At 39.0% G+C, this 12,999-nt stretch overlaps 1 pseudogene; it reads left to right on the top strand.

The window, feature by feature from the left end:
* The first annotated feature begins 7,439 nt into the window (after positions 1 to 7,439).
* LOC121323272 lies at positions 7,440 to 10,756 on the top strand (annotated as a pseudogene).
* The last annotated feature ends 2,243 nt before the right edge of the window (positions 10,757 to 12,999 follow it).

Below are 12,999 nucleotides of genomic sequence, written 5' to 3' on the forward strand. Positions count from 1 at the left end.
GTAGATTTTTGTTGTTGGTTCAGTACTATTGCATATTGATACCATATACAGTATTCCTTCTTGCTATATGCTGCTATGTCCTCCAGGAGTGTGCTAGATTAATTTTAGAATAAGGTGTACCATTTCTTTCTATCACTATATTACTACAAATAAGAAAAGCATTACATAAAAAAAAAATACAATGCACACATGAAGTTCATAAATACAGCTACAGAGCTCTGTGGATATTTACCCAGTCGATAAATACAGCTACAGAGCTCTGGATATTTACCCAGTTGATAAATACAGCTGCAGAGCTCTGTGGATATTTACCCAGTTGATAAATACAGCTACAGAGCTCTGGATATTTACCCAGTTGATAAATACAGCTACAGAGCTCTGTGGATATTTACCCAGTTCATAAATACAGCTACAGAGCTCTATGGATATTTACCCAGTTGATAAATTGATAAATTTATTTAGACACTTGATCTACAAAAGGAATTGAGTGGTTTTATAACTATAATCATAAAGCATTGTAATGTATTTCTAATGTTTTGCTGTGCATAGTATAGTTAATGCTTATGTAAATAAAACCTTTAAATCAAAGCAGAATAAACCAGTCAAATCAAAATGACCAGGGTGTGGCTATCGATGCAGTAAGCAATTCCTCAGAGGATACTGGTGTCAGCTTGCTGAGGTCAACACTTTTTTCTCCTGCTGAAAGAAGCAAGGGTTTATATCACTGTGTTCTGTTTTCTCTGTCAATGTCACGTGATGCACTGGGGTTACCATGGTGATGGGGGTGGTAATGTTAAACCATGTAGCTGAACATCAGCAGGACCTTTAGTAAATACAGATTCCTAGAAACTATGAACCATAATCGGGAACTGGAACACATTAATTATCTATAAATGTTAATGCTGTGTTGGTTTACTGTAGCATTCTACAGACCTGTGTTTACCACAGCCACCAGCAAGATGATCTCATGGAGAGAAAGAATGGGGGAAGTGAAAGAGAGCGACAGCCTCCTGGGAACAGGAAATTTCTGTGGTGTGGGGGAGGGGATGCTTGTGGCAGAATATAAGAAGGAGAGGAGAATGCTTTAGAATTTGGTTGGCCTTTGACAGTGAAATCAATACGTGTGCTGAAGAGACTGCTAAATATTTTAAAAGGTCCACACAGACGAAACAGTATCATTGTAGAGAAGCTTTTCAAAGCTCATTACAAAGGTGTCATTTGCACTATTCTTCTATAAAGAAGAGAAGACAAAGCAAGAAAACTAGAAATCATACATGGAATTTAAATGTATTCCTAAGAAATGCTGATTATACTTTTGACCCTATTACTGAGATCATTGTGACTGAGATCATAAATCCAAACCATCAGTACTGGTTTTAAAATGTATTTATTCATTAAAAAACACACAGATGAGTCCTGTGATCCCTTCTAAAGACCACTCTGGCCTATTGATGAACTTTAAAGGTAATCTCCATTATAAATAAATATTTTTTATTCCAAAGATTTTAAAATTTTGGATACTATTGTCAAAATTCATGTTTGTAACGTTCTATTTTGATGCCTGTGTTGTGAATAAGCTTACAACTTTGAACACAGCACCCTAGTTGTAGCTATAAAACACGCACATGCGATACAGACTTAGACAATGACTCCAGAGTCAATGTGGACAACAAGTACAATTCTTCAGATTCCATCTAATCAGATTGCTTTTGTATGAAAATCAAATGCATTTTTTTTTTTTTTTTTTTTTTACGATTTAGGATTGGGGCCTACTGTTTTTAAACCCAGAACACACTCAACCCCTTTATATAGCTTTGGAATACTAGCTTGGAAGATTCGCCTCATGTGAAACTCAGCCACGTATTGCAAGGCTCCTTCTGCTTGTTTCCCAAACCCTGATTAGCATTCATCTTGGACGGCCAATTTTAAATACGGTCATGTGACTAGATGCATTTGCAAGCTAGCAGCCTGCTGTGTGTAAGTGTTCAGAGTGCTTTGTTAAACGGTCCCCAGGTGGCTTCTATAGCCCTTGAAATTTCCTGTGATGGCTTCCCTCTGGTGCCTGGTGTTACCCTAAAGGCTTTCAACCATCCTTACCAAGATTAGCTAGATTCTGAAGCACTGTGTTATTTAATGAGGCAAGCTTTTCATCTCCCTTGCATCTAATCAAAGCCCTGCATGCAGTAAGTACTGCATACAGAAAACTTATGAAACATAACATTTTCCATTCCTTTCCATTTAGAAAGATGGGTTTGGACTTATTTGTATATTAATTTATTTACCAAAATGATTCTATAATGCCAGTTTTATAAGAATAAACAATGCTAATTGTGTCCAGTTCCTGTGTAATTATACAGTTGAGGGTGCTGTACATGGTCACTTTTTTCCTGTAATACCTTAACGAGCATCTCTCAGACCAGCTGTGCAGTCAATGTTATGAAGCCCCATCCCCCTACAAAAGCTGAGGGCAGTAATGCTGTATAAGTTACACAACACAGTACTCTGGCTTTAGAGGTTTAACAAGAAAGTATGCACTGCAGAGCTTGCATGCGTGTCTGGGCCACTTCCTCGCTGTCCTGGGCTACTGGCCGACTGGAGGTTGGTAGAAATGTATAGAAGACAAAAGTTAATATCAAGTTTGAGTAAATGTAGACCATTTTAATTTCATATAAGTCTCCTGGAAGGATTTGCAAATGTAAAAACTATTTGATTTGAATTAGCCATCACAAGGGGTAACTCACCTAGTGAAGGCACAGCTGTGTGGTGTATCGGGTAAGTCATACAATCAGGAGAGCACAGGGGTCCCCGAGGGTCTCCCCTGGTAAAGGCACAGCTGTGTAGTGCTCAGGGAGAGTCACTGGCGTGCAATGCTCACAAAACACAAACAACAATACAATTACAAACTCAAATAACACAAGTTAAAGTGTTAAACAACCATTTGTAATTGCCAGACTACAAAAGCACAGTTCTGTCTGGATTTTTAAGGAGGAGCACAAAATGAGTAACAGTGTTTGTTTTTTCTCTTTCCTTTCGATGGTCTGCGAATATTCTTATATTTTTCCTACCCCCATTTACTTGAGAAACTTTAACTCAATTAAATGAAAATGCACCTTCTGCGTTGCAATGGAGTATGTTGCATTTTGAATGAGGTGCATGTCTTACTGGCTCCCCTGCAATACTACTGTACCCTCTGGTGCCCCCATTGTTTGACGGTCTGCCAATGATATCTTTAGAGCATCGAGAAAAAAATAATAACAGAATAGCTGCAAGCGGGGCTCACAGCAATTTTGATTCACGTTTAAAATAAAGTCTCAATATTTTTGATTGTTATGTTGAACTGCCACTTATGTTGAATAACATAATGTTATTTTTAAACACATGAATTTGTATTATTAAGCAGCCTTCTATAGTACAGTTGATTATTATTTTTTTTTTCTTACTTATGTGGTTTTGTTTCTAGTAAAATTACATTATTAGATAGATGCTCTAGCTGTAACTGCAACTGTATTCCAATGCTGCCTAGTCAGCACATACAGTTATAAATAATTCACAGGATATGGATCAGTTACCTTGAGTGCTCCCCAGCCTTTGCCTCAGACCTGTAGAGACCAAACACACGCTGTACTGTATATTTTTAATCTAAACTAAACTACAAGTCACAGTATGCCCAACATGTTCTTGGCTATAATTGCTCCTGCAGTACGAGTATTAATGCAATGCCTGTTATTCAGGGGGCACAAGGCTTAGATGTTGATGCAGAAGGGCATGCCCCATAGAGCCATGTCACAGGCTCACATCCAATGGTCTGCATTGTTTCCCATGGTAACAATGGTACTCAATCAGATTTTCAGTTATAAGAGGGCATCCCTCAAACACCTCTGTGTGAACAAAGGGGCAAAACTGCTGTTAACTGTGTAGGCCCTGAAATTAAAACACAGAAACATAGCATCTCTATAACGCTTCATTGAATGCCACATAGAGAGGGGAAAAAAGGAAAGGCTGTATTTTGTGGTTGAATTTTTGATTCACCTTTTGATTCAACTTCAAGTGTGTTATTGTGCTTATAACATAGGTTAATGTTTCTTTAAAAAAATACTACTATTTGAAGCGTTACTCAAACATGTTTTATGCTATTGTTTTGCTTGTGGGAAAAGTCCCTATCATTTTGCTAAAGGGCTACAATGTGATAGAATGATGTATTGCAGCTGCCTGCATTGTCCATTTATTTTTGTATAAATATTTATTGAAGTTGTTTAATTATTTAGTTACTTTAATGATACAGTTTGAGAACAGTTCTGTTGAAATTACAGAGCTACTGTTTCCTTCAAATAATTGTACATTTAAATTCATTCCTCCCCACCCCCGATGCCGTGCCTCTGTGACTGGCAGTGCCAAAGCCTCAAGCTGGTGGTAACCACTGCTTACTTACAAGACACTCACAACACAAACTGCTGCCCTGCAAAAAGACACTGATGCTTTAAATCTGTAACCAACAGACCCACAAATACAGAACCTTACAAACTGGACAGTCAACCCGTTTCCACTGCCAATGCACCCGCAGCAATGCAGTGTGGGTTATTGACAAGTCATTGCATGAAAAAGCAGAACATCTCAGTGGCCTGAATTGCAAACAGAATACACCATATATCAGGGCTTTTAAAGAACTATTTCTAGGGACAGGATTCTTTCTGAGTAAGAGAATGACCCATAGTCCATTCTAAATCAATCCGGCAATTAAACAATCTGCCTAATTATCTTCTATGTGTAGCAGATTTTCATAATTTCTTCTTTGCCTGCATTTCAACGAACCTCCCTCTGCTCCTTTGTAGGAGCATCGCCTGGGAGACGATGGCACCCCAACTGGAGGTCTCCTGCCTCGCCTGTGGAGTGATTGCAGACATAAACCATTCTATAAGTGTACTATAAACATGCCATGAAAGCAATGCTGATTGATTTCACCTTGGCCTATAAAAGGATTCAGTGTGTTTGAGTTCCCTCAGTCCAGTATTCCTAATAATTTTACAGTCCACTAAAGCAAACAGACAATCACAGCCCCAGCGGTGATACCCCAGCTTTGTCAGGACATGCTGGTAACTAGGAGCTGATTACTGGCACACAGCTTAACTGCTGCAGAGTAAACAGAAAATAGGGACTTAGAAAGTGTGGCAAAAGACAAGCAGAAGGCGGGAGAGGGCCGTTACGAGCTAGGGCTGCAATTGCAGGTTCTAGTCAGAAAAGGAAAGGTAGCACAATGGGAAACCAGAGCCTGAGGTCAAGCTGTTAGAAGTATACTGCCAAGGGTAATGCAGTCCTGATAACACAAAAATAACACAACTGTGTGCAGTGGCAGGTTCACATGTTTAAGGGTGGCACTTTTACAGATTTTGCTCCACAGCAAAGGTTATGCTATTTATGGCAAAAGGACACAAAACTGTTACTTTTACAAAACTACTGAGAATCAACCAGTGACAATTAATATTGTGGATCATTATCTTAATACAGCTGCCCCTCTTTAGTCATAATTTAGTTATCGGAAATAAACTTTTACTCTGAGCTTAGTTCAGTTATCAGTTATTAAATTCTGTAACTATTCATGGAAGACGATTAATGTTAGAGCCCAATGGGATGGGTTGACGTCCACACACTGATCATAAGAGCAACTTTGTATCATTCTGAAAACCTCATTTGTGTTGAATTGCTCAAGGCGCACCTGGATCTAAATTGACTCCTGTGGTCTGTTTAGTGCCAAGTCACTTTAGAAAGCGATGCTACTTTCTCAACGTAGTGCTCAGAGACAATGACCCTGGCTGGGGTCAGGCTTCTCCTTATACAGTAGCTCAAACAGAGTGCTGTCACTCATGTGGCCTTCCTCAGTGCCATATCAAAACACTTATTGAACTTCATTTTAGGAACTTTTAACATCATTTTTAGCAGTCTCACTACTAAAATAAAGGAACTCACAAGATTTTAAAGGAGTATTCTTTACATTTTTGACAACCCTTATAAAAGTTTGCCACAGTAAAAGCATAGCAAAGTGTCAAAAACATAGTGACAGTATGGTAAAGCATTGGTAAGCATTGTAAATCCCAGAGTGGTATGGTGAAGCATATTAAAAAGCATGAAGAGCCATGGTAAGATATGGTTAATGCAATGTATAACAACGGGGAAACTGTTAAATTATTATGGTAAACTTTTATAAGAGAACAAACAGAACACGTGTGTAAATGAATTAGTTAATTATTTTGATTAGCAAAGCACTCACTGAGAACAGCTATTAAAAATTCCAATAGTGTACATTTTAAGGGGGCATTTTGTGTGTTTCATTTCTTTATAAATTCCTTGGTCTGTAATTCAAAGAAAGGATAAGACAACACCTTGGCAAACCAACAAAAAGTTACAAAGTCAATGAGCCAATCAAATTACTGGAGGCAAGAGACCACCAGTGAAGAGTCAATGTCCCTTCATTGTACTGTCTAAGCTGATGAAAAGGGGAAACCTAGGTATGGAACTGCAATGCACTGACAAGACAAAGAAGCACTTCTTACTATAAGTGAATGGTATGTTAAATTTGATAACCCATTCATATTATGGGCAGTATTTTCAAGGTCTGTGGATGTATTGTAAGAAGCTGGATGTAATTGCAGTTGTATATTTTCTTGACTACACTAATGTTTGCTGTAGTATGCTATAAAAAGACATGAAACGGTGGCTTATTAATTAAAACACATTTTATTATCCTCTATATATACATGCAGCATTATATTATTATTCACTTCTCGTGAATGCAGACAGCTTGTAATATTAATAAATAGTCCAATGTTATTTTTTTCATGTCTAAAATTTGGTCCAGGTATCTGAAGAATTAAGTTGATTTCAGAAACTAGTATACATTTTTTGTTTAGATTTGGTCCTGTTTGCACAAAGTTTGTCTCCATTTTTCTGACAAGGAGAGAACAGGGTTATAAAACTAGTAAGAAACATATTATTCAAAATAATCAAAAACTTTGCACTGATGCAAACAGAACAACATGTTTCAGCATCTTCAGATTGCATTTAGAATGTCCTGCCCAAAGAACAGATTTCAGGGATGATTGATTACTAAGGACGGATAGCTCAGTATAGGTCTATTTTAGGCATTTGTAAATCCCACATATTCTTTTTTCTGTTCTGTGATACAATGACCTACCTGCTGAACACACTGCACTCTACATTAAGTGACAGTTGGTGAGGGGAGCCGTTGTGTTTGTAGTAACCCGTGGCTGGCTTTGTGTGTGTTTGGGTAGTATGGGGTTGCATGTGTTTTGGGGGAGGGGGTTATTGTGTTGCTATTATAGCACTATTATGTTTGTTTCACTCTCTGAGTCCCAGCTTAGTTTCCAACAACAAACCTTGTTGCCAGGTTACCCACACCTGCACTCCTATAAATACAAGCGTCCTGCTGCAGCCTGCGCTGCAGCCTGCATCAACTCCTTCCTCTTTAGAATCCTAGACGTCAGCTTGAAGAAGGTATCAGAAGCAAAATGGTAAGAATTAAGATTATTTTTTAAAATTAGTTTTATGCTTTTTAAGAGACTTTCTGGGCATGGTATCTGCAAGATCCTGGCTGCTAAGCATAACATATAAGAGCTATGAACTGGACTTCGGTTGACAATAATTTGGGGTTTGTGTCAGAAGGTCCATGGCTTTGCAGTAACATAGCAGGACTATGAAATAAAACCTACAACTTTGAACTGGTGGCATTAAGTATATCAATGAAAAAGAATTCCTCAATAAAATAAGTTACTGTTTTGCTACTGTATCTTGATGCATGTGATCTTTGTATCTTGATAGCATATAAAATCTCAATATGTTTATATATCGAAAATGCTTTTGTGAAGTTTATTTATTCACGGTAATCACTGGGGGAATGCAGCTGAACAAATCCCATACATAGTATTTACAGGAGCTCAACGTGCTTCTTTGGTGTTGTACAGTGTCTGAGTACAAGCTTCTGAGAATACTGTGTATGGAACGTGTGTTCAGCTACTTTCCTCTCTTAATCAGAACAAAGTCACTGATAAGTTATAAGATTCCTCTGAGTCATTTCAAATTAGGAAAGCATAACAACCTTGTTTCTGTGCTTCTTTTTAAGAAGCATTAGAATCTGACATCTTTTTTTAAATACTGTATAGTTTAAGGTAATTATACGTAACTCAGAACTGTGACCCTGTTTTCTTTCTCTCCAGCGTGAGTGTATCTCCATCCATGTTGGTCAAGCTGGAGTCCAGATGGGCAATGCCTGCTGGGAGCTCTACTGCCTAGAGCACGGGATCCAGCCTGATGGGCAGATGCCCAGTGACAAGACCATCGGAGGAGGAGACGATTCCTTCAACACCTTCTTCAGCGAAACTGGAGCTGGGAAACACGTCCCCAGAGCAGTCTTTGTGGACCTGGAGCCCACTGTGATCGGTAAGGGAAAATGGAAAAAGCAAGTTTGAAAACAGGATCAGAACTGGGGCTTGTTGAAAAATAATACCAGACTAAAAAGAAAAGAAACAAATATCCCCTTTTATTGCAATGTTAAATCCTCTGTTCTATATCTTGCAGCAACAGAAAATAGGGTTGTGAGAAACAACACAATACATTCTTTTCTAACCAAATGCTAATTTAAAAATGGTGTTCTCTTTCCATTCTCAGATGAGGTTCGCACTGGAACCTACCGTCAGCTGTTCCACCCTGAGCAGCTCATCACTGGCAAGGAGGACGCTGCTAACAATTACGCCCGTGGGCACTATACCATCGGCAAGGAGATCATCGACCTGGTTCTCGACAGAACCCGCAAACTAGTAAGACACCCTCCCTCTTTTCTTCCAGCTACAACTTTGTAGACATCATCTCTTTAGTTTGGCTGTACCAGAGACTTACATGTAACATTGACCCACTAAACAGGTCTTACACAGAAAGTTTCCCCACATCCTCCTTGTATTGCATGTCTTAACGTTGCCAATTTTGGAAATCTCCCTTTTAAGCTGATAAGAAATCAATGTCATTTTAGTCATTACCATGAGGCAGACAACAAAGAATTTGGTTGAGATGCCAATAGATTGGGTTCCCAAAAGTACCTCTTTTGCTCTAAACATCACTTTGAGTGATGTAGGTTACTCTGACACCACTGGGTGAACTCACACTCACAGTCTGAAATGCAATTACGATAATTGGTGTATGTTATAGCATGTCATACTTGAACATCAATAGATGCCTAGGAAAATATCCTGACAAGTTCCTCTCATGACAATTTGAGAAAATGCAATGTAAAATTAATCAAAGTGGTTTATTAACTTTTGAAATATTAATCTTGGTGGCAGGGGTATTGGTTTTTTATTAGAAAAGACTCCAAGACTTTTCATAAAATATTACTTGTGATTTGCTTTGCAAGTTGAACGGCTTAACTGATTGCTGAAATGTTGTCCATTGTTTGCCCCTAGGCTTTCCAGAGTCCTATGAACTTCTATGTCACCCAAGTACACATAGTATGAATGCTGAAACAAGCTGCACCAACAAGCTGTTTATCTAGAACATGCTTCCACACAGTAGATCATAGTTAATCACATAACAGCCCTAAAAATTTGCCTGTATTAATCATTCTTTGACACAAAAGGCCACCTTTATATGATGCAAATACCAAGGAGTTTTCACTACAAGATCAACTATCAAGACCATATCATGTTTGTTTTTTTTATTTCCCAGGCTGACCAATGCACAGGTCTCCAAGGCTTCCTCATCTTCCACAGCTTCGGTGGTGGTACCGGTTCTGGTTTCACCTCCCTGCTGATGGAACGCCTCTCTGTTGACTATGGCAAGAAGTCCAAACTGGAGTTTGCTGTCTACCCAGCTCCCCAGGTCTCTACAGCTGTTGTTGAGCCCTACAACTCCATCCTGACCACCCACACCACACTGGAGCACTCTGACTGTGCCTTCATGGTAGATAATGAGGCCATCTATGATATCTGCCGCAGGAACCTGGACATCGAGCGTCCAACCTACACCAATCTGAACCGTCTCATTGGTCAAATTGTCTCCTCCATCACCGCCTCCCTGCGTTTTGATGGTGCCCTGAATGTTGACCTGACAGAGTTCCAGACCAACTTGGTGCCCTACCCCCGTATCCACTTCCCCCTAGCCACCTACGCCCCAGTTATCTCAGCTGAGAAGGCCTACCATGAGCAGCTGTCAGTTGCTGAGATCACCAATGCCTGTTTTGAGCCGGCCAACCAGATGGTGAAATGTGACCCCCGTCACGGCAAGTACATGGCCTGCTGCCTGCTGTACCGTGGAGATGTGGTGCCCAAAGATGTCAACTCTTCTATCGCCACCATCAAGACCAAGAGAACCATCCAGTTTGTTGACTGGTGTCCCACTGGCTTCAAGGTAGGCATCAACTACCAGCCTCCCACAGTGGTGCCCGGGGGTGACCTGGCCAAGGTTCAGAGGGCCGTGTGCATGCTGAGCAACACCACCGCCATCGCTGAGGCCTGGGCCCGCCTGGACCACAAGTTCGACCTGATGTACGCCAAGCGAGCCTTTGTCCACTGGTACGTGGGGGAGGGTATGGAGGAAGGAGAGTTCTCTGAAGCCCGAGAGGACATGGCTGCCCTGGAGAAGGACTATGAAGAAGTGGGAACAGACAGTGTGGGAGATGAGGGAGAAGGAGAGGAAGGAGAGGAGTATTAAGAAATTTCCTGACTTGCTGTGCATGCATTGAAACAAAATATTTATAAAAAAAATTGAATATTGTTGATAATAAAACCTAAATAAACAATGAACAATGTTTCTTCATCTCTCCTATGAAAAACACTTCTTAATATTGCAAAGAAACATTCCTTCATAAAACCAATTTCTACCACTTAACATTTTTTTTTATTTCTAGTCTAGTGTATTCTTTACATTCGTTGCTATGAAGTATAATTGATATGAAGTCATGATCATAAACTTTTTCTTCATACTTGACACTTTTTCTCCATGACAAACAGACAGTGGGATAAACAGACTTCTCCATATATCCACAATCTGATACACTCCATTACTTATGCTAAATAACATTAATATAAAGTTTCATTATAATTCAATGAGAGATTTTACAGTTTTACATACAGAGGAATAAGTGTACAGCCAGACAAATACTTCTGTATATTTCACAGTCTGATACTCTCAATAACTTGCCATGCTAATACTAAGTTTAAGACAATTGGATAAGTGGGTTTCCTGATACAGTACATGGAAAATGTATCACATATGTATGCAGGACCTCAGTACATCCTGGTATCCAGGGATACCTGTAGTATAATAAGTCATGTATTTTAGTTTATGCAGCAGCTTATCATCAGCAATGAATAAAGGTCAAGAAGCAACAGCGGGTTCCTGATCAACCTAATCCAATTTCTATCCACATTAACACACCGCACCGAAACGATGGGCAGGATAGACAGATGTTAGGCCAGAAGGCAGCATACAGAGTCCAGACACAGAATGTGTGTACAAGCACAGAGGACCTTTATCTTAGCAGTCAAATGCTTCAGACCATACACCATCTAGCTCCACAGTTCCATTTATTTAACATGTCATTTAACCCACTAATTAACTTAGTTACTCCAGATACATCGAAGGCACGTCTGCACAGCTCTCCGCCCTCCTCACAGCTGAGAGATATATTCCACACAGTACAACCCAGTAGGTGGCACAAATTAACTATATACCTTTCACTGTGTTACTTAAAGGTACAGTAACAAAGTACTAAAAGGATTATTACAGTACCTTGAATTAAAGCGTCTCGCATTTAGATTTTGAAAAGGTCAAAACTGGTTTCAAGGCAACCTTAGATAGGCTCAGAATTGTTACATCTTGGGAATCGGTGTGGGGAGAATATAGTGATTATCTGAAATAGTTTTATTTGGGTATGTAGAATATTCTGAATGTTAAAAGTCAAATTCAAATCCTGAAAAAACATTAAAACTTGGTTCAAATAACTGTACAACTTTACATATGTTATGGTTTTATTATCTAATAATATGTATGTGTTGACAAACAATGGATCCTTAAGGAACATACTGAACATTATTTTAAGCACTGTTGTTCAGTATCATGAATATTAAGTACTGTGTAAAATACTGTGTAATTAAGTTACCACTCTAAAGAGTATGAAACGTAAGGACCTACAATTTGAAATGTGCTGATGATTGATTTCGACTTTCGATCAAGTGATGGAATTTATTTGAAATAATTTCATCATCAGATGTTAATTTTAATAATTAAGCAGGGGTAGAATGAGTTTAGGGCTTTGTTAATAAATACTCCAAAATAAATTTACAAAGTATGAGATGCAAGTATGCCAATTAGTCCACTGATACATATGTGGATGAACACATACATTACTACAGTATTCAACAAGAGACTCAACTCTACTGGTATTAAGCAGGTAAATGAATTGCGGTGTACACCTGCATAGTTCCATTCATTGTTACTGACTGTTTTTGTCCTCCAGACACATTTGAAATACAAATGAGTCAGAAACCATTCTACTAAACCATGTAACATCTGACTGAATATGAATACAAATCTGCCAATATCAGACCAATCCAAATAGAAAACCTTAAAATAGTCACCTCACTATAATCCTAGTCTTACATGATATCCAGGATGAGAGATGTGTCCTCTTTTTAGCTAACCTGTCTAGTAATACCTCTGATTCATGCTGACGTCTTTCAAGGCTGTGTGTGCAAAGCGTACAACCTGTTATTAGCATCTTCTCTTTTTGATACATTTAAAAAATATTTATACATGATATTTTACAAACTTTATTACCTGCTCATGAAAGGTTAAGCATATCCTAGTACCCAGTCCAGAAATCAGTTTACAAACACAGACACACATCTCATCTTGTTGCAGAGTAAATACAGTGAGATGACTTGGTTAGAATGTGTGGCAAAATGCAAGCTAAAGGCGGGAAGGAGTGCAGACTGCTCC

This window comes from Polyodon spathula, chromosome 11 (genome assembly GCF_017654505.1).
Source record: "Polyodon spathula isolate WHYD16114869_AA chromosome 11, ASM1765450v1, whole genome shotgun sequence".
Taxonomy (NCBI): Eukaryota; Metazoa; Chordata; class Actinopteri; order Acipenseriformes; family Polyodontidae; genus Polyodon; species Polyodon spathula.